At 38.8% G+C, this 21,166-nt stretch overlaps 1 pseudogene; it reads right to left on the bottom strand.

Moving 5' to 3' along the window:
- The window catches only part of LOC119506879, a 37,479-nt pseudogene extending 18,851 nt beyond the window's left edge, over positions 1-18,628 (bottom strand).
- Positions 18,629-21,166: the final 2,538 nt, after the last annotated feature.

Raw genomic sequence — 21,166 nt, forward strand, 5'->3', positions numbered from 1 at the left:
AGATACTCTCAGTCCCACTATGCCGGGTCCACATTCATCCCCGGGAGTCATATTCTGCATTGCCAGGGAGATTTACAACCCTGGGAGTCGGGTCCCACATAGCAGGGAGGGCAGCAAGTTCACCTGTCGAGCTGGCTCAGTTAGAGAGAGAGGGCCACATCTGAGCAACAAAGACGTACTCAGAGGGAGACTCTTAGGCACAATTACTTGCAAGTTTAGACTCTCCTTTGCAGTAACAAGCTTCATAAGGGCAAGTCCCATGATCGAGGGCTCAGCACATCAAACCGCCAGTCCCAATGTTTGTGACAACATCAACACCAGTCCAGGTGAGGATGTCCAACACATCTGCACCTTCCCCCAGATCCTTGGGGCTGGGGAGGGGGAGGCTGTAAATATATTTTTTATTATCTGTATGGCTCATCTTTATATTCTCTTAGTGTCACTTGCAGAGCAAAATATTTTAATTTTAATAAAGTTCAACTTGTAATTTTTTTTCTTATATCGATGTGCTTTTGGTGTTGAATTTAAATACTCATCACCAAACTCAGGGTCACAGATTTTTTTGCTATGTGTTTCTCTAGAAGTTTTATAATTTTTCATTTTACATTTAGATGTGTGATCCATTTTGAGTGAATATTTGCAAAAGTGTAAAGTCTGTGCCCAGTTTCTTGTTTTCTTTTATCTTTTTTATTTATTTCTTTCTTTATTGGCATATGGAGGCCAACTCCATTCAATTAAAAGACTATCAGTATTCTGTCGAATTACCTTTGTGCCATTGTCAAGAATCAGTTGGCTATATTTGTGGGGGTGTTTGTCTGAGCTCTTTATTTGGTTCCATTTTTCCATGTATGTATTTGTTCACCAATAGCACACAGCCATAAATACTATAGTTTTATGTCTTAAAAATGGGGTATTTGAGTCTTCTAATTTTGGTTTCTTCTTCGGTGTTATATTGACTAATCTAGGCATTTTGCTTTCCATTTAAGTTTAGAATCAGTTTGTTGATACCTTTAAAATACTTGCTAAGGTTTATTTGGGGATGTATTGAATGTAAGAAGAATTGACATGTTAGCAATATGTACTTTTCCAATCCATGAACACAGAATATTTTTTCATTTATGTAGTCTTTGATTTCCTCATCAATGTTTAGTTTTATGCATACTGATATTTTACATATTCTTTTTGATGTGTACTTAAATATTTCTCTTTTTTGTGCTAAGTTAAATGGTATTTTTTTATTTCAAATTCCGTTAGTTGATAGCTGGTATATAGAAAAGCAGTTGATTTCTCTAAGTTGTCTTGGAATCCTAAAGCCTTGCCATACTCTATAATTAGTTCTAAAAGGATTTTTTTTAATTTTTGTAAATTCTATTGTATTTTCCTACATAAACATTTATATTATATTAATAAACAAAACTTTATTTATTCTTTTCCAATCTGTATGCCTTCTATTTCTTTCTTCTTCTCTTATTTTAACAGCTATAGCTTCTAGAATGATGTTGAATAGATATTGTATTAGAGAATATATTTGCTTTCTTCCTGATTTTAGGAGGAAAGCATCCAATCTCTCACCATTAAGAATAAAGTTAACTTTAAGGTTTTTATAGATGTTCTTTATCAATGGTAAGTTTCTCTCTATTCCTAGTTTACTGACAGATTTTATTATGAATGATGTTGGATTTTGTTTGATGCTTTTTCTTAATCAATTAAGATCTTATGATCTTTCTGCTTCCAGCTTATTGATATGATGGATAACATTGTTTAATTTTTGAATGTTGAACCAGCCTGGCATATCTGAAAAAAAAAAATCCCAATTGATCATGTTGTTCAATTCTTTTTATTCATTGTTAGACACAAATTGCTAATGTTTGGTAGAGGATTTTTACATCTATGTTCATGAGAGATATAGACCTAAGTTCTCCTTTTTTGTAATGTCTTTAATTTTGGTTTCAAGGTAAAGCTCACCTCATAGATTGAGTTATGAAGTATTCCCGCTGTTCCTATTTTCTGGAAGAGATTGTGGAGAATTGTCATTAATGCTTCTTAAATGCCTGTTCCAATTCACCAGTGAAAAGCTCTGGGCCTGGTGCTTTGAGTTTTTTGAAAGGTTATTAATTATTAAATTCATTTCAGTAATACATGTTGGGCAACCAGGTTGTCTGTTTTATTTATCCTTGTGTGAGCTTAGGTAATTTGTGTCTTTCAATGAATTGATTTCACCTGTCATCAAACTTGTAATAGAATTTTTCATAATATTCTTTTTATCATTTTAATATTTGTGGGAATAGTAGTGATGGACCTTCTTTAATTTCCAATATTGGTTACATATGTTTTCTGTCTTTTATTCTTGGTTATATTGGCAACAGGTATACAATCTTTTTGATCTCTTCAAAAAAACCAACATTTGGTTTCATTTTCTCTATCATTGATTTAATAATTCTCTATTATTGATTTAATAATTTTATGTTTTTACTTCTGCTTGATTAACACTTAAATTGCTCTTTTTTTCTCTAGTTCTCTATAGTGGATGGTTATATTATTGATTTTAGATCTTTCTTCCTTATAATGTAAAGATTTAATGCTACAAATGTTCTTCTAAGCCCTGCTTCTGTTGCATCCCAGATTTTGGTGTTATGTTTTCAGTTTCATTTTTTTAAAATACTTTTTAATTTCTCCTAAGACTTCTTCTTTGAACCAAGTTGTGGTGGTTTGAAGCTCCTATGTACCCCAGAAAATGCCATGTTCTTCTAATCCATCCCCGTGAAGACAGACCTGTTGTGGGTGGGACCTTTGGTTAGGTTGTTTCAATTGGAATGTGACCCACTGAACTCAAGGTGGGTCTTAATCTTTTACTGGACCCCTTTATAAGAGGGCAAAAGGCAGAAACAGAGAGAGAGCAAAGAGAGAAACACCCAGACACATTTGGAGAGAGCCATTGAAACCAGAACCAGGAGAGAAAGACCAGCAGACATTGCCCTGTGCATTCCTATGTGACAGAGGAACCCTGGATGCCAGCAACCTTTCCTCAGAGAAGGTATTTTCTACTTGATGCCTTAATTTGGACACTTTCAAGGCCTTAGAGCTGCACATTTGTAACCTAATAAAACCCCATTGAAAAAGCCAACCCATTTCTGGCATATTGCATTCCAGAAGCTTTAGCAAACTGAAACACAAGGGTTGTTTAGATGTGTATTGTTTGATTTCCAGATATGCAGACATTTCTGAATATCTTTCTATTATTGGCTTCTAATTTAGCATACTTAATTATTTATATGCCTTTATATTTGGTAAGACATGTTTTATGGCTCAGAATGTGGTTTGTCTTGGTGAATGTTCTGTGTGAAGCTGCAAAGTTCACATAGACCTGCTGTTTTTGGTTGAAATAGTCTACAATTATCAGTTAGATCAAGTTGATTGATAGCACAGTTCAGGTCATCTATATCCTCAGTGATTGTTTGGCTGCTTGATCTATCAATTACTGATAGAGGGCTATTGAAGTCCTCCCAAAATAGGGAATTTGTCCATTTCTCCTTTCAGTCTCTCCTTATTTACCTCATAAATTTTGATACTTTCTTTAGGTGTCACATATATAGGATTGTAAAGTCATCTTGAAGAATTCACTCCTCCATGTTAATACCCCTCTCTATCCTTGATAATTATCCTTATTGTGAAGTCTGCTTTGTCTGAAACTAATATAGCTCCTAAAGCTTTCTTTTGATAAGTATCAGCATGTCATATCTGTCTCCATTCCTTTGCTCTTTTTTTCTTAAAATTTTTATTTTGAAATAACTTCAAACTCACTGGACAGGTGCAAAACTAATACAAAACTCATACAATGAACTCCAGCACAGAACTCCTCCCAAATATCTAATTACCGATTATAACATTTTGCAAAAATTTGTCATATCATTCTATCTCTCCATCCATGATCTCCAACTATGATCTCCGTCTATCTATCATCTATCTATAGCTGTCTATTATCAGCCTATCAATCATCTATCTAATCTATCTAATCTTTTTTATATTTATTTTAATGCAATTTTATTGAGATATATTCACATACCAGGTACTCATCCAAAATGTTCAATCAGTGGTTCACAGTGTCAACATACATTCATTACCAAAATGAATTTTTGAACATTTTTCATACTCAAAAAGATAAAAATAAGAATAAAAGTAAAAGTTTTAAAACACCCAAAACATCCCATACTGCTTCTACCCCACAATTATTTATTTATTTTCTGTTTCTGTTTTCATACTCGTCTGTCCATACACTGGATAAAGGGAGTGTCAGTTGCAAGGTTTTCACAATTACAGTCACACCTTAAGAACTATGTAGTTATACAATCATCTTAAGATTCAATGCTACTGGATTACAGTTCAACAGTTTCAGGTATTTCCTTCTGGCTATTCCAGTACACTAAAAACTACAAAGAAATATCTGTATAATCTCTCAAGCACTGAAACTCTACTTTGTTTCATTTTACTTTCCACTTTTGATCCAAGAAGTCTTTCTCAGTCCCATGATGCCAGTGCCAGGTTCATCCCCAAGAGTCATATCCTGTGTGTGCTTATTTTAATTTTTTCCTCTCTCTCTTTCTTTATCCTTACTGATAGTCTTCATTTCTATACTGTTCTCCAGACCACCTTCTCCCTCTCCTGTCTTTTCCATTCTGCCTATAGTGGTCCATGTAGAACAGGAATCTTCTTCACAAACTCTCTCAGTGACTGTTTGTCTGAAAATATTTTAAACTCTCCTTCATTTTTTTAAATTCAGTTTTATTGAGATATATACACATACCATACAATCATCCATGGTGTACAATCAACTGTTCACAGTACTGTCTTATACTTGTGCATTGATCACCCCACTCTATTTTTTAACATTTTCCTTACACCAGAAAGAATGAGAATCAAAATTAAAAATACAGGTAAAAAAAGAACACCCAAATCAATCCCCCCCATCCCACCCTATTTTTCATTTAGGTTTTGTTCCCATTTTTCTGTGCATCCATCTGTACACTTGATAAAGGGAGTGTGATCCACAGGGTTTCCACAATCACACTGTTACCCGTTGTAAGCTACAATGTTATACAATCGTCTTCAAAAGTCAAGGCTACTGGGTTGGAGTTTGATAGTTTCGGGTATTTACTTCTAGCTATTCCAATATATTAAAACCTAAAAAGTGTTATCTGTATAGTGTGTAAGAATATCCACTAGAGTGACCTCTTGACTCCATTTGAAATCTCTCAGCCACTGAAGCTTTATTTTGTTTCATTTTGCATCCCCCTTTTGGTCAAGATGTTCTCAATCCCATGATGCCAGGTCCAGATTCATCCCAGGGAGTCATATCCTGCATTGCCAGGGGAATTTACACCCCTGGGAGTCAAGTCCCACATAGTGGGGAGGGCAGTGAGATTGCCCGCCCAGGTGGCTTAGTTAGAGAGACAGGGCCACATCTGAGCAACAAAGAAGTACTCAGGGGGAGACTCTTAGGCACAATTATAAGCAGGTTTAGCCTCTCCTTGTAGCAACAAGCTTCATAGGGGCCAGCCCCAAGACAGAGGGCTCAGCACATCAAGCTGTCAGTCCCCAATGTTTGTGAGAACATCAGCAGCAATCTGAAGAAGTCCAACACTTCTGCATTCTCCCCCAGCTCTTCAGGGGGTCCCTGAATATATATTTTTATTCTCCACACAAATTACTTTAGGATGTGTTGCTATTTCATTCTAATCTATACAGACCTACCATAGCTCACTTCCTATTCAAAGTTCCATGTAATTGTAGTGTTTGAACAAACTGAATGTAGAAGTTATATTGTTTAGAAAATATAGATCCTACACCAAATAAACATCTCTTCCCTTGGTCTCACATGGAAGTTGAAATTTGAACACAGTCAGTTTCACCCTTTACCCTTTGGCCCAATTTGCTCTAGTCTTAACCAGATCTGCTTTATTCATATCTCTATTCGAAGTCTGGACTCTATTTCAGCTTTTTTTTTTTTAACAGTTGCTTTATGCATAAATATTGATATTCATATCTGCTGAGCTCTAGCTCTGAGTTTCAGGTGCAACACAGATACCCAGTGTTCCAGAGACCAATCAGGTTATACGTTAAGGGATCAACATCTCAGAATTTGGAGATAGCCATTACAATTCAGGAATACATTTGACTGCTGTAAGAGCTTACAATCTAGGGACCATTAAAATAATCATTTCCCTGTTAGGCTGTGTCCTAAGATTTAATTCTGAGTTTATACATTGTAGTTAGTCCATGTTGGTGTGGCATTATCGTGTTTGCCTTGGTTTCTGGCATACTGCACTCAACATGCTGTCTACAGGATCCATTCACCTTTTTGCGTGTCTCACAGCTTCACTTCTTCTCATAGTTGCTCAATATTCCATTGTATGCATACCCCATGGTTCACCATTCTGTTCCTCAGTCACTGTACCCTAAGGCCACCTCCCCCTATTGCAAATCATGAATACTGCCTCCATAAACACCAGTGTGCAAATGTCCATTCATGTCTCTGCTCTCAGATCTTCCAAATACATACCCCATAAAGAGGTTGTAGGACCTTATGGCCCCACATTCTTAGCTTCTTGTGGAGCCATCACAGTGACCTCCAGAAAGGCTACACCATTCTGCCTCCTCATCAACAGTAAATAGGTCCATCCCTCTCTCAATGTTTTCTCCAGCACTTTTACCTCTATTTATATTTTTTCCTACAATCTTATAGAGATATATTCACATAACAGACAATCATCCACAGTGTACAATCAGTTGTTCGTGGCATCATCACATAGTTTTACATTTATCACCACAGTCAGCACTTGAACATATTGATTATTATGAAAAACTGTTATTTTCTTTTTGGTGAATAATAAAAAAGATAATAAAAAGAAAAAAACAAATCATACAATACAATATAATATTAAGGACAAAAAACAATACCACTACCAAGAATCCCATATCCATCCCTTATATCCCCCTCTCATACACATATAACTTTAGTATATTGCCTTTGATACATTTAATGGAAGCTTCTTGGAATGTTACTGTTGACCATAGACTCCAGTTTGCTTTGATTATGTTTTTTCCAAAATACCATCCCTTTTTCAACACTCTGCATGGTTGATATTCATTTGTTCTCCCACATGTGAAACATTTTTATATTTGTACATTTACCAACAGTCATTGGCCACCCCAGTTTTTGCCAAGTTATACAGTCCCAGTCTTCATCATCTTTCTTTACCTCTGGTGTCATACATTACCCTATCCCACCTCTTACAGCTTTACTCACAGACATCTTTGTTCCATGTACTTACAATATTGTGCTACCATTACACTGTATTATGCTATCTATTTCTGGATCTGTACAATCAATCCTGCTGAACATTTTTGTAGTTCTTCAGCATCAAATGCCTGATCTCTTCTCTCTTTCTGTCTCCTGGTAGTCTGTGTTGTCAGCTATTAACTCTCAAAGTTTGCTCATGAGTGTTATTTCTTATTAGTGAGACCATACAGTATTTGTCCTTTTCTTTCTGGCTGACTTCACTCAACATAATGTCCTCAAGGTTCATCCCACATTATTATATGTTCCATGTCTTTGTTCTGTCTTACAGCTGCATAATATTCCATCATGTGTGTGTCAGTTTGAATGTATTGTGTCCCCCAAATGCCATTATCTTTGATGTAATCTTATGAGGGCAGACGTTATCAGTTTTGATTAGATTTCTTTGAGTGTTTCTTTGGAAATGAGCCCCACCCAACTGTAGGTGATAACTCTGATGAGATAATTTCCGTGGAGGCATAGCCCCACCCATTTAGGGTGGGCCTTGATCAGTGGAGCCATGTAAATGAGCTGACATAACAGAAGGAACTCAGTGCAGCTGTGAGTGACATTTTGAAGAGGAGCAAGCTTTCTAGAGAGGAATGTCCTGGGAGAAAGCTATTTTGAAACCAGAACTTTGGAGCAGACGCCAGCCACATGCCTTCCCAGCTAACAGAGGTTTTCCGGACGCCATTGGCCATCCTCCAGTGAAGGTACCCGATTGCTGATGTGTTACCTTGGACACTTTATGGCCCTAAGACTGTAACTGTGTAGCCAAATAAACCCCCGTTTTATAAAAGCCAACCCATCTCTGGTGTTTTGCATTCCACAGCATTAGCGAACTAGAACAATGTGTATATACCACAGTGTGTTTACTCATCTGTTGATGAACATTTGGACTGCTTCCATCTCTTGGCAATCAGGAATAAAGCTGCAATAAACATCAGTTTACAAAGGTCTTTTTATATCTTAGCTTTCAGTTCCTTTGAGTATATGCCTAGTAATGGAATAGCTGGGTCATATGGCAAATCTATACTTAGCTTCCTGAGGAACCTACACACTGTCCTCCAGAGTGGTTGCACCATTCTACATGTCCACCAACAATGAATAAGTGTGCCTCTTTCTCCATATCCTCTCCAGCACTTGTCACTTTCTGTTTTTTGGATAATGGGTATTCTGGTAGGTATGAGATGGTACCTCATTGTGGTTTTGATTTTTATTTCACTAATAGCCAGTGAAGTTGAGCATTTTTTCATGGTTTTGAGTCATTTGTATTTCCTCTTCAGAAAAGTGTTTGTCCATGTCTTTTGCCTATTTTTTAATTGGGTTGTTTGTCCTTCTGTTGCTGCATTGTAGGATTGCTTTTTATATTCGGGATATTAAATCCTTGTCTGATACGTGGTTTCCAAGTATTGTCTCCCATTGTGTAGGCAGCCTATTTTTCTAACAAAGTCCTGTCATGTACAAAAGTGTTTGATTTTGAGGAGATCCCATTGGTGTATTTGTTCTTTCATTGCTCGCATTTTGGGTGTAAAGTCTAGGAAACCACCTCATATCACAAGATTTTTAAGATAGTGCCCTATGTTTTCTTCAAAGAGTCTTATGGTCTTAGCGCTTATGTTTAGGTCTTTGATCCAATTAGAGTTAATTTTTGTATATGGTGTGAGGTAGGAGTCCCCTTTCATTCTTTTGGAAATGGATATCCACTTCTCCAAACGCCATTTATTGAAGAGGCTGCTTTGTCCCAGTTGCTTTGGCTTTACTGCCTTATCAAAAATCAATTTTCTGTAGTTGCGAGAGTCTATTTCTGAACACTCAATTCAGTTCCATTGGTTGGTATCTCTGTTGCTATGCCAGTACCATGCTGATTTGAGCACTGTAGCTTTGTAATATGCTTCATAGTCAGGTAATGTGAGACCTCCCATTTCGTTCCTCTTTCTCAAGATATTTTTGGCTATTCAGTGTACCTTGCCCTTCTAAATAAATTCAGTTATTGATTTTTCTATTTCTGCAAAGTAAGTTTTGGGATTTTAATTGGTATTGCATTGAATCTATAATTCAGTTTAGGTAGAATTAACATCTTAATTGTATTTAGTCTTCCGATCATGAACACGGTATGTTCTTCCATTTTCTTAGGTCCTGTTCGATTTCTTTTCGCAGTTTCTTGTAATTTTCTTTATATGTCTTTTGTGGCCTTTGCTAAGTTTATTCCTAAATATGTGATTCTTTTGGTTGCTATTATAAATGGAATTTTTTTTAATATCTTCCTGTTGTTGCACATTACTTGTGTATAAGAACACTGCAGATTTTTGTGTGTTGATCTTGTAGCCTGCCACTTTGCTGTATTCATTGGTTAGCTCTAATAACTTTGCTGTAGATTTTTCTGGATTTTCTACGTATAGAATCATGTCATCTGCAAACAGTGAAAGTTTTACTTCTTCCTCTCCAATTTGGATGCCTTTTATTTCTTTTTATCACCTGATTACTCTAGCTAGAACTTCCAGCACAATTTTGAATTACAACGGTGACAGTGGGCATCCCTGTCTTGTTCCAGATCTTAGAGGGAAAGCCTTCAGTCTCTCTCCATTGAATATGATGTTAGCTGTGGGTTTTTCACGTATTGCCTTTATCATATTGAGAAAATTCCCTTCTATTCCTGTCCTTTGAAGTGTTTTCATCAAGAAAGGATGTTGAATGTTTTTCAAATGCGTTTTCTGCATCGATCAAGATGATCATGTGTTTCTTTTGCTTTGATTTATTGACGTGGTGTATTACATTAATTGATTTTCTTATGTTGAACTAGCCTTGCATACCTGAAATAAACCCCATTTGGTCATGGTGTATAATTCTTTTAATGTGCTGCTGGATTCAATTTGTGAGTATTTTGTTGAGGATTTTTGCATCTATATTCATTAAAGAGATTGGTCTATTATTGCTGACAGGGTGGCGCAGGAATGAGACACAGACACAAAGTTAAGAATGAAGGGAGCAGGGGACCCACTGCATCTCGTGCTAAGTGGACGCCAATGCACTTTTGCTCCAGCTATTTATTTCAGAAGATCGGGTGTATATGCTAAAGGTCCTCAGGCTCAGGAGAGCCCACCAGATACCTATGTTTACATCAGGTGTATACAATCTAGGTTTACATCAGGTGTATACAATCTAGGTTTAAACGTCATCATCATAGTCACAAGACACACATCTTTACAGGGCGGGTCTGCATGGCATCTATGCAGGCCTGCGGCTCAGCGTTCTAAGCCACCACCCCAGATATTCTTCAGGCAACTTGGAAGACTTAGTTTCCCACATGTCCCCCTTTTTATTTTAGCCACTGGTCAGGTCTCTGCCACTTGGGCTCCGATCTGAGCTGGGCATGGGAAACAAAGTAGCCATGGGGGCAGGAGACCTCCCTTAAAAGGGGTGAGGGTTCAGACCCTTGCAAAGCTGGGGGGATGAGGTTCTGTGCCCTACCTCTGTTGGCCCCCAAGTTTTCTCCTGATGGCCCCTCTGCGACTGTGCCTGTCTTAGGTTGTTCCTTCCCTGAGGAATCTTACCCGTCTCTGGCTAACCAGCCATCCTCCAGGGCCATACAGGGTGATGTAAGGGAGGGGCAACGCCCCTCAAGAGGGTTAGTTTTGTCTCCTTGACAGCCTATGCCCTGTGGCCTCCATGCCCAACAATAGTTTGGACCCAGGCAGCCAAAATAAGGAGGAGGGAAAACTGAACGAACTGTTGCCTTGTTGCAGCAATGGGGGGTTAGGAATATAAGCCCAATAGGTATAATTTCCAGAATGAGCACATGCCGGAGATATATGCACAGCAACAGCAATAAGAGCCAACATTGCTGCCATCAGGTTAGAACCTGTCATAGGCAGCTTGTCTCATTGGACTTGTTTTTCAGCATCCTGACGTAATTTCTTTATCTGACCCCAAGTTGAATGTCGGGCTTCCCTAGTTCGGGGTGTTGGCCTGATCACTTTTGTCTTCAGTGTCATACCCTGGAACTGCATCACTGGTGGCTCGATGTCCCATAGGAATTTTCTTTTCTTTGTTGGGTTCATGGTACGGCTTCAGTCATCGGGCCGGTATCCAAAGTGGTGCTTGTCCGTCACCTGGGGAAACAAAAGCATAACCTCTTCCCCATGTTAATAAAGTACCCATTGTCCATTCATTAGTTAGCATGTCCTTCCACCATATAGGAGGTGCCTTCTGGAAATAATGTTTCAGTGTTGTCCTTTCAGCTGGAAAATGTCGTTCTGCGGCAGTGCCACCCAGTTTTTCATAAAAATTTAGAAAATTTAAAGTAAATAAAGCTTTTGATAATCGTTCATGGGGTGTTCCATCATCTCCTCCTTTTTGTTTTGTTAACATAATTTTTAAAGTATGATGGGCACGCTCAACAATAGCTTGTCCTTGGGGATTATAAGGAATACCAGTGGTATGATGAATGCCCCAAGTCGTAGTAAAAGTAGCAAATTTTGCAGACGTATAGGCTGGGCCATTATCGGTTTTTAAAGCACGGGGCAAGCCCATAGAGGCAAAACAGGCAAAAAGGTGAGTACGAACATGTCGAAATGTTTCACCGGTTTGTGCTGTGGCCCAAAGAAAGCCAGAGTATGTGTAGTCAGCTAAAGCAATTTGCCAAGCTAGATGTTGTTGCAAATCTTTAGCAGTTATAGGGAGCACGATTAAACAAAGGTCAAAACCATTGAGTTGTTTTGCCTTTTTTCTGGCTTGTGCAACTAAAGTAGCTAAGAAATCTAGATAAGGGGAAATGGATTTTACAGAATTGGGCAAGAAGATCCATTCTACAAGCCTATCATTTTGCAAAAGCAAGCCTGTGGGGGATTTGGGAGTGGAAAAGATAAGTAGAGATGAAGGTTGTGTAGGATCAACACGGGATATCTGAGCTTGTTGAAATTTAGCTTCCACTAATTGTAATTCCTTCTCTGCAGCTGAAGTTAAAGATCTAGGGCTGTTTAATTTAGAATCTCCACAAAGGAGAGAAAATAGGTGGACAGCTCATAGTTAGCTATACCTACTTTGGGGCGAAGCCAATTAATATCCTCTAGTAGTTTTTGTAAATCATTTAATGTGGTAACAGTATCTCTGCGGAGTTGTACTTTTTGGGGTTGAATTGTAAGTCTATTGATACTAGAACCCAAATACTGTACAGGTAAAGTACGTTGCACTTTGTCAGTAGCAATATGCAATCCTACATTCTGTAAAGCTTTTTGAACAGCATAGAACAAAGCTTCTACTTCAGTCTCCTGAGGTGCAGAGCACAAAATATCATCCATATAATGGATTATATAAGGTTTAGGAAAATTTAAATAGGCTGTAAATCAAGGTCGACATAATATTGACATATTGTAGGACTATTTAGCATACCTTGTGGTAAAACCTTCCACTGATATCGTTTAGAAGGGGTTTTATTGTTAAGGGACAAAATAGTAAAAGCAAATTTTTCCTTATCTTGATCAGCTAAAGGGATGGAAAAGAAACAGTCTTTAATATCAATGGTCACTAAAGCCCAGTTTTCAGGAATCATGCTAGGATTGGGGAGCCCAGGTTGTAAAGGTCCCATGGGCTGAATGACAGCATTAACACCTCTTAGGTCAGTTAACATTCTCCATTTTCCTGATTTTTTCTTTATTGGGAACACAGGAGAATTCCAAGGACTAAAAGACTCTTCGATATGCTGCAAAGACAATTGTTCTTGAACCAATTCATGTAAAGCCTCTAATTTTTCTTTTGTAAGCGGCCACTGCTCTACCCATACCGGTTTTGTTGTAGTCCATACTAATGGGACAGGTTGGGGAGGCAAATAAACAGTGGCCGCCACTAAAAAGGTTTATATCCTAAACCAAATTGATCACATTTTGGTGAGACTTGGGTGGGTGAAGGGGTATCTTGCAAACGTACGCCAAGCCCATGGCTAGGGACATACCCCATATTTGCCATCATGTTGTGGCTTTGAATACTGTACACTCCACTAGGAGGAGGGATATGTACAGTAGCACCCCATTGTTCAAGTAGGTCTCTGCCCCAAAGATTAAGAGGCAGAGCAGCCACATAAGGTTGTAAGGTGGCCTTCTGTCCCTCAGGGCCCAGGCAAGGCAAAATACAAACACTTTGCATAAGTCCCTGAGGGGAGCCTAGGCCCACAACAGTAATTCGAGCCTCTTGCAAAGGCCAATGTCAGGGCCAATGTTGTTGACTAATAATAGACATCTGCACCTGTATCTATAAGCCCAGTAAAGCTATGCCCATGAATTGTAAGAGTACACATAGGGCGCGGCTCCTGCAGAGCCTCTGTGAGAAAAATTCATGCCTTTTCTGTGCTACCAAAACTTCCATTTTCCCAGTTTTTAGAGGAGGAACCAACAGGTACATAAGGTAATAATAAGAGTAAAGTCCAGGTAGACCAAATAGTAACAGGTAAATCAACTCCTTGCATATGTTTTTGTTTCAATTCCTTACCTGTCCACTCCCAGTCATGCAGTTCAAGGGAGCCAAGGGTAGGGAACCAAGAGCAGTATTTATCAATGATCTGCAGCAATTCTAAAATTTGTGACTCCCCCCCCCAAACCTTGACACCGCTGGCCCGCAGCAGCTGCCTTAAGAGGGAAATATAGGAAACATATTTATTGTGTCCTTCAACATTACCCATTACCCTGCTTATAATGCTTGGGGTCGTTCTACAAGAAACGCATACAAACACAGCCGTTACCTCCACCCGAGTTCCAGCACCGCTGTACCTCCTTCGTTCAAGCAATTCTTCTGTCAGGAACCAGGTCCAGTTCTTAAGGTCCCTGTTCAGGCGCCACTTATTGCTGACAGGGTGGCACAGGAATGAGACACAGACACAAAGTTAAGAATTAAGGGAGCAGGGGGCCCACTGCATCTCGTGCTAAGTGGATGCCAATGCACTCTTGCTCCAGCTATTTATTTCAGAAGATCAGGTGTATATGCTACAGGTCCTCAGGCTCAGGAGAGCCCACCAGATACCTATGTTTACATCATGTGTATACAATCTAGGTTTAAACATCGTCATCATAGTCACAAGACACACATCTTTACAGGGCAGGCCTGCATGGCATCTATGCAGGCCTGCAGCTCAGCATTATAAGCCACCACCCCAGATATGCCTCAGGCAACATGGAAGACTTAGTTTCCCACAGTCTATAATTTTCATTTTTGCAATATCTTTGTCTGATTTTGATATTATGGTGATATTGGATTCATAGAATGAGTTGGGTAGTTTTCCGTCCTCTTCAATATTTTTGAAGAGTTTGAGCAGGATTGGTATTAATGCTTTCCTGAATGCTTGGTAGAATTCACATGTGAAGTCATCTGGTCCTGGGCTTTTCTTTTCTGGGAGCTTTTTGATGACTGGCTCAATCTCTTTCCTTGTGATTGGTTTGTTGAGGTCCTCTGTTTATTCTCAGGTCAATGTTCATTGTTTATGCTTTCCTAGGAAGTTGTCCATTTCATGTAAGTTGTCCAGTTTATTAGCGTATAGTTTCTCATAGTGTCTTCTCATTATCTCCTTTATTTCTGCAGGGTCTTTAGTTATGTCTCCTTTCCCATTTCTGATTCCATTCATTTGCCTCTTCTCTCTCTCTCTCTCTCTCTCTCTCTCTCTCTCTCTCTCTCTCCCTCTCCCTCTCCCTCTCCCTCTCCCCCTCTCTCTCTCTCTCTCTTTCTCTTTCTCTTTCTCTCTCTTTTTGTAGCCTAGCTAGGGTTCCATCAATTTTGTTGATTTTCTCTAAGGACCAGCTTCTGGTTTTGTTGATTCTCTCTATTATTTTCCTGTTCTCAGTTCATTTATGCTCTGATCTTTGTTATTTCTTTCCCTCTGTTTGCTTTGTGGTTTATTTGCTCTGCTTTCTCTAGTTCTTCCAGGTGGACAGTTGAATAATTCCTCAATTTTTGCTCTCTCTTCTTTTTTATATAGGCATTTAAGGCAATAAATTTCCCTCTCAGCACCACCTTTGCTGCATTCCATAAGTTTTGATATGTTGTGTTTTCATTGTCATTTGCCTCAAGGTATTTTCTAATTTCTCTTATGATTTCTTCCTTTACACACTGGTTTTCTAGGAGTGTCTTGTTTAGTCTGCATATATTTGTGAAATTTTCAATCTTCTGCCTGCTATTATTTCCAGCATCATTCTGTTATGATCTGAGGTAGTGTTTTTTATAATATCAATATTTTAAAATTCGTTGAGGCTTGCCTTGTGACTCAGCATGTGGTCAATCCTAGAAAATGTTCCATGAGCACTCAAGAAGAATGTGTATCCTGTTGTTGAGTGTAGTGTTCTATAAAAGTCTGTCAAGTCTAGTTCATTTATCATAAAATTCAACACCTCCATTTCCTTGTCAATCCTCTTTCTAGATGTTCTATCCATTGATGAGAGTGGTGTATTGAAGTCTCCAACTATTATTGTGGTGTTATCTACTTCTACTTTCAGTGTTCTCAGTGTCTGCCTCATGAATTTTGGGGCACTCTGGCTTGGTGCTCGAATGTTCATGATTGCTGTGTTTTCTTGATGAATTGACCCTTTTATTAATATAAAGTGTCCTTCTTTGTCTCTTTTAATTGTTTTGTTTTTGAAGTCTACTTCGTCTGATATTAATATAGCTACTCCCACTTTTTTTCTAGTTGCTATTTGCATGAAATATCTTTTTCTAACCTTTCACTTTCAGCCTATTTTTGTCCTTGTGTCTGGTGAGTTTCTTGTAGACAGCATATAGATGGGTCCTGTTTTTTAATCCATTCTGCCAGTCTGTCTTTTTATTGGGGAGTTTAATCCATTAACACTTAGTGTTATTACTGTAAGGGCAGTACTTTCTTCTATCATTTTGTCTTTTGGATTTTATATGTCATGTCTTATTTTTTCCTCTCTCTCTTTTTACCCTTCCTGATAATCCTCATTTCTACGCTCTTCTCCAAACCTCTTTCTCCTGTCTTTCCTGTCAACCTGTAGCACTCCCCTTAGTATTTCCTGTAGCACCAGTCTCGTATTCATGAACTCTCTCAGTGTCTGTTTTTATGAAAATATTTTAATCTCTTCCTTATTTTTGAAGGACAGTTTTGCTGGATATAGAATTTGTGGTTAGCAGTTCTTCTCTTAAAGTATCTTAAATATATCATACCACTGTCTTCTCACCTCCATGGTTTCTGCAGAGAAATCTGTGCATAGTCTTATTGAGCGTCCCTTGTATGTGATGGATTGCTTTTCTCTTGCTGCTTTCAGAATTCTCTCTTTTTCTTTGACTTTGAACAATCTGGTCAATAAGTGTCTTGGAGTACGTCTGTTGGGGTCTATTCTGTTTGGGGTGTGCTGTACTTCTTGAATCTCTAATTTTCTGTCTTTCATAAGAGTTGGGAAATTTTCAGTGATTATTTCTTCTATTATTCTTTCTGCCCCTTTCCCCCTCTCTTCTCCCACTGGGATACCCGTAACACTTACATTTGTGTGTTTTGTGTCATCACTCTGCTCCCTAAGACCCTGCTCATGTTTTTCCATTGTTTTCACCATCTGTTCTTTTAAGTGTGTGATTTCAGATGTCTGGTCTTCCAATTCACTGATCCTTTCTTCTGCCTGTTCAAATCTACTGTTGTATCCCTCCATTGTCTTTTTCATCTCCTCCATTATGCCCTTCACTCCCATAAGTACTCTTATTTGTTTTTTCAAGTTTATGAATTTTTCAGTGTTCATCCACTGTCTTCCTTATATCCTTCATCTCTTTTGCTATGTCTTCCCTCAGTTCATTGACTTGATTTTTGAATTGATTTAGATTTGTTTGAACGTCTCCAATTAGTTCTTCCTTCAGCTCATTTAATTGATTTAGCAATAAGTGCTTCAACTCCTGTATCTCAGTTGAACTATTAGTTTGTTCCTTTGGCTGATCCATATTTTTGTGTTTCCTAGTATGGCTCATTATCTTAAGCTGTCTAGACATCTGACTTTCTTGATTAGTTTATTCTGGAGCTTTTTTCACTCTTTTACCTAGGATTTTCTTGTTAGTTGGCTTTGTTCTCTAACCTTTGGTGTTTAGTTCAGCTTATTCTAGAACTTTAACTTAGATTCTGTTTAGTTGATCAGAGTTTTTCACCTCTTGTTTTTCTGTTTCTTGCCCTGCTTCTATGTAGCCTTTTTGTGTGGTGATCTCCTCAGATATTGTCAGTCCCAGTCAGGTTTACCTAGACCAGAGAGGCCCAGGTCTCAGGAGGAGGGTATGGAGTTTCCTTGAAAATGAGACCCTCCTGTAAGGCCTTTTGACTCTGTGCTTCTCTTATGCTGTCCAGCAGGTGTTGCTTGCCAACCCACAGTTCCCCACCAGTGTAAGGAGGTGGGGAGCCTTTAGTTCTCCAGGTGACCCTAACCCAGTCTGGGATGTGGCTGACTGAAGCTAGTTAATGAATTCCAAACCCTGGGATCTGAGTTCCCAAAAGGGCTGGGAAGTTGTGGTGTTTAGTGAATTTTCTCCACCACTAGACTTATTGCTTTTTCTCTCAGAGCTGTCTTAGCTCTGCTCTTGCCTCGACCCAAATTGCAAGTCTTTGAGGCTTTCTGTAGTTGGCATTTTAGAGTAATTGTTTTAAAAAAAGAGAAAAAAAGTTAAAAAAAAAAAAAAAAGGAGGGGCCCGGTATGGACTATTTATAGTCTTTGCATATCTAATGCGCTATTGAAATCCTAAAAGGCCAGGAGTTGAGGGCAATTAAGGAGCAATCAAGAAAGCAGAGAAGCTTGCTTTTCAGACAAGGGCTCTCCCTCCCTGGATTTGCATATGGGTGTGATTCTGTTTGAGCCCCGCCCTTCTCTGTATTATGTTCACCTGACTCCAAAAAGTCTCTGTTTTTATTTTATTTTTTTTATTTTTATTTTATTTTATTTTATTTTATTTTATTTTATTTATTTATTTTATTTATTCATTTTTTTTTTTTGCTGTTTTGCTAGCCCTATCTCCTCTCCCCTGGGCTGATCCCAGATTTTCCTGTGTCTGCTCTCAGTTTATCTATGGTTGCAGCTTTCATTCTCCCTCCTGGTTCCCAGCATGGACAGCCCCTCCTCCCTCAGTATTGTGCCTGGCAGGGAGGGTCATGGGCCCCCTGGCTGTGAGAACTTACAGATTTAGAAGATCTCAGCTATTCCACATGTCCATGAGTGTTGTGTGAAGTTTGTCCAATTTCAAATTCCTTTGTGGTATATGGTCCATGCAGTTCCTGGCTTTCTACCAACTGCCCTGGAGGAGTCACTACAACCTAGACCTCACCACTCTGCCATCTTGCCCTGCTTACTCTCCATTTTCAAGCACAGTTTTGCCAGATATAGAATTCTTGGTTGGCAGTTTTTCTCTTTCAGTTTCTTAAATATATCATACTGCTGCCTTCTCACCTTCATGGTTTCTGCTAGAAATCCACACATAGTCCTATTGAGCTTGCCTTGTGTGTGATGGATCACTTTTCTCTTGCTGCTTTCAGAATTCTCTATTTGTCTTTGACATTGAACAATCTGATTAGTAAGTATCTTGGAGTACATCTATTCCAGTCTATTCTGTTTGGGGTACACTGTGCTTCTTGGATCTGTATATTTATGTCTTTCATAAGAGATGGGAAATTTTCAGTGGTGATTTCGTCCATTATTCTTTCTAACTGTTTTCCTTTCTCTTTTCCTTCTGAGACACCCATGACATGTAATCCATGTACTTCATGTTGCCATTCAATTCCCTGAGACCCTGCTTGTATTTTTCCATTATTTTCCCTGTCTTTTGTGTGTAGGATTTCAAATGTCCTATCATCTAGTTCACTAATCCTCTTCTGCCTCTTCAAATCTGTTGTATATCTCCATTGTGTTTTCATCTCTTCTGTTGTGCCTTTCATTCCCATAAGTTCTGCCATTTTTTTCCAAACTTTTGACTTCTTCCTTATGTTTGCCCAATGTCTTCTTTATATCTTTCATTTCTTTTGCCATATCTTCCCTGAACTCATTGGTTTGATTTTTGAATTGATTTAGCATGTTTGAACATCCTTAATTAGTTGTTACAACACCTTTATCTTGCTTGAAATGTTAGTTTCTTCCTTTGACTGGGACTTCATTTTTTTCTTAGTGTGACTCATATTTTTTGTTGGTGTCTAGGCATCTGGTTTCCTTGATTACTTTATTCTAGAGGTCATTTTCACTCTTTTACCTAGGGTTTTCTCTTTTGTTGGCTTTGTTCTCTGTTCTTTTGCATTCAGTTCAACATATTCTAGACCTCTTGCATAGCTTCTGTTTAACTGATGAGAATTTTTCAGCTCTTGTTATTCTTGTTCTTGCCCTGCCTATATAGAACCATTTTTGTTTTGTTTTGTTTTATTTTGAGGAGGGCCTACCTGGATATGATTGATCCCAAACAGATTTTCCGAGACCAGACAGGCCCAGGGTCTCAGGAACAGGATGTAATCAGTATCAACTTTCCCTGAGGATGAGACCCAAAAGATGTTCAGACTTTTCTGTGAGGTCTCTAGACTCTGTGCTTTTCCTATCCTGCCTAGCATGTGGCATTTGTCAGCCTGCAGTTCCCCACTGGCATAAAGAGGTGCCATGCCTTTGTCTTAGCAGACCCTGTCCTTGCCAGGGGCATGGTTAAGGCAAGCTTAAGCTGTTTCTGGTTTGTTTGTTTGTTTTTCCCCAGCTCCTGAGGTCTGGTTTCTGAAGAAAGATCACTGCTTGAACTGGACCCCACCCCCCCTTTTCTTGGGGAAGAGAAGCCCTTTAAGGAATTATCTCCTTCACTTTACTCCTTACTTTTTCTCTTAGACCTATGTTAACTCCAGCCTTGTCTGGGTCAATGCTGACAATTGAAAATGCCTGAGGCTTTCTCTAATGAGATACTTAGAATGGTTAAAAAAGAGAGAGAAAAGAAAAATAATCCCCTTTTCAGAGCCAGTCCTCAGCCCCCCAGTTTTGCCAGTCAAGAGCTGGGGTTCGTACATAGGTCTTTGTGTCTCTTTTCTTGGGGCACAGCCCTTTTCCAGGGCCTGGCCAACTCCAAAAGCCTCTGTTTTTATTTAGTACTTTCTTCCCCATCAGCCCTGCCTCCTCTCTGCCAAGGGAGAACTAAGGGTCCCTTTCCTGCTTGCTCCAGTTGTATCTGTGCTTGTAGCTTGTATTTAGTAGTCCAAATTTGTTAATGAAAACCAAAATTGGAGCCTGTTTGAGCTACCTTCCCTTGCTCCCAGCAGAGACCATTCTTTTTCCCACAGTGGAGTGTTCAAACTCAGCCTGCCGTGCCAGTGGGGAAGGGCACCAGCTCCACAGTTTGGGACACTTTACTTACAGTTCTATACTATGGTCTCCACCCTTTCACCCTTTCCAGATTGAATATGATATGTGTGTGGTCATGGATGTCCTCCATTAAATTGTTCCAGACTATTTACTACTAGTTCTTCCTGGCTGTTTACTAGCTTCTGTAGAGGACTAAGTAAATTCCACACCTCCCTGTGCTGCCATCTTGCCCCTCCCTCTCCATCCCTTTATTTTTAACTTTGCTCTTTTTACTCAGAGTGTTTCTCATGAAAAATATATTGTTGTATCTTTTTTTTTTTTAATCCATTCTGGCAATCTCTATCTTTTAATTGGTGTTTGGGGGGCCTTCATCTTTAAATAATTGTTGTATATCGATATTAGTATCTGCCATGCTTGCAATGTATTTTTCCTCATTTCTTTTTTCTCCTCTTATTCTGCCTATTCCAATTTTAATTGAGCACTTTACATGATTTCATTTCCTCTCCTCTTAGCGTATCAACTATCCTTTTTTTAAAGAATAGTGGTATCCCTAGG

The sequence above is a fragment of the Choloepus didactylus genome, chromosome 12 (assembly GCF_015220235.1).
Source record: "Choloepus didactylus isolate mChoDid1 chromosome 12, mChoDid1.pri, whole genome shotgun sequence".
Lineage (NCBI taxonomy): Eukaryota > Metazoa > Chordata > Mammalia > Pilosa > Megalonychidae > Choloepus > Choloepus didactylus.